The sequence below is a fragment of the Halyomorpha halys genome, unplaced genomic scaffold (genome assembly GCF_000696795.3).
Source record: "Halyomorpha halys isolate HHAL.00 unplaced genomic scaffold, Hhal_1.1 Scaffold1358.1, whole genome shotgun sequence".
NCBI classification, from domain to species: Eukaryota; Metazoa; Arthropoda; class Insecta; order Hemiptera; family Pentatomidae; genus Halyomorpha; species Halyomorpha halys.
In genome coordinates, this window is record NW_027109635.1 from 83,034 (window position 1) to 84,748 (window position 1,715).

Here is a 1,715-nt window from a genome sequence, read left to right on the forward strand (position 1 = left end):
AATATTAGTTTTAAAAAATACTGCAGCAGTTCCAGGGAATTCTTTTGAAGGTCATAATTAAAAATATAAATTTATATATGTTTTCCATGAAGGCTAAAGCGGCATCGGCACCAAGACTTTTTATGAAAGTTGGAATTCTGGCAATGATCAGCTTTTCTACTTAAGTCATGATAGTACAAGAGCCCAAGAGGAGAAAAAGGTCAGTTATTTCACCCCAATTTCTGATTACTCTAATAAAAACTGTGTATGATTACTAGTATGTACAAATTGATGACTCTACCAACCATAGGTAGGGGGAATAAAAAATATTGACTGTTTCAAAACGTTAAAAAACATAATTTTTCATTCAGAGTTCTATATCTTTAAAACTACCAACAATACTAGAAAACCTAAGAGAGCATCATCAACGCAAGTAGCGTACATTTTTTAAACTATGAGCCCTAATAGAGCTATTTACGTTCAAAATTTCCAGAGATATAGATTTTTTAAAACAACATTTCATAAAAAATGCACTGAAAAATTGGTAGTTAAAGAATTTATTTTGAGAAATCTGTGTGTCAGGAACCATAAAACGTACAGATGTCTTTAGCAATCAAATTAGAGCTAGTTTAATGTACTATAAAGTAGTTTATGACCTTTTGCCTTCGTAGAAATAGTACTTTTTATAATATTTGCTAAAATAAATTGCTTTATAGTTGTTCGGACAATAACTTTGATTTATGAAAACCTTTATTTCAGAAACCATAGGCCGCACAGATGCACTGAAAATAAATCCAGTCACAAAGTAGTTCATTACAATTATATTTGCACGAATAGTAGTTTTCATGATATTTGCTAAAATAATAGTTGTTGTTCGGACAAAATTAATATGAAAAATTTATATTCATATGGTTGTATCATAAACAGTATTACCCCTATGAAGACACGAGTTACAAACTGGTTTATAGTTTTTTTTTTAGCTGGTAGAACTACAAATTTCTATTTACACCTCATGGTCGTACGCCTCGTGGAAATTAACATATTGTGAATTTACTTTGTCGGATGTCGTGAAAATTACTACTCCTATGAAAATATATCATAAACTACTTTAAAGTACATTGAATGAGCTTAAGTTTGAGTGTTAATCTGTACGTCTATTGATTTTGAGGTATAGATTTCATAAAATAAATTCACTGACTTCTGATTTTTTTGAAATGTTGCAATTTAAAAAGCTATATCTCGAGAACTATTGAACGTAAATAGCTTGATTAGGGCTCATGTTTTATCAAATTTACTTTACTCTAAATGATATTAACATAGGCGTTCTACTGTTGTCGGTAGTTTTAAAGACATAGAGCTCCGAATGAAAAATTAATTTTTAGTAACGTTTTGAAACAGCCGCCAATTTGTATTCCCCCTACCTATACTTGGCAGACTCAATTTATTCTAATGATTATACACAGTTTTCATTAAAGTAATAAAAAATTGAAGTGAAATAACTGCCTCTTTTTCTTTTTTCTAAATGTTTCCTTGCATAATGTAAATATTGTATATAGGTGCGTATGTGGTTTTATTTTGCTATTTCATAAATTCAATTATCTTTGTCTTCTACATAATTTATTATATCTTATTTTTATTATTCAGTGAATACTATTGTTATTATTTACATTTTTTCTCTTCTTTTTTTTTTCTTCTTTTTCTTTCTATTTATGTACATATTATATTAATGAGTATTT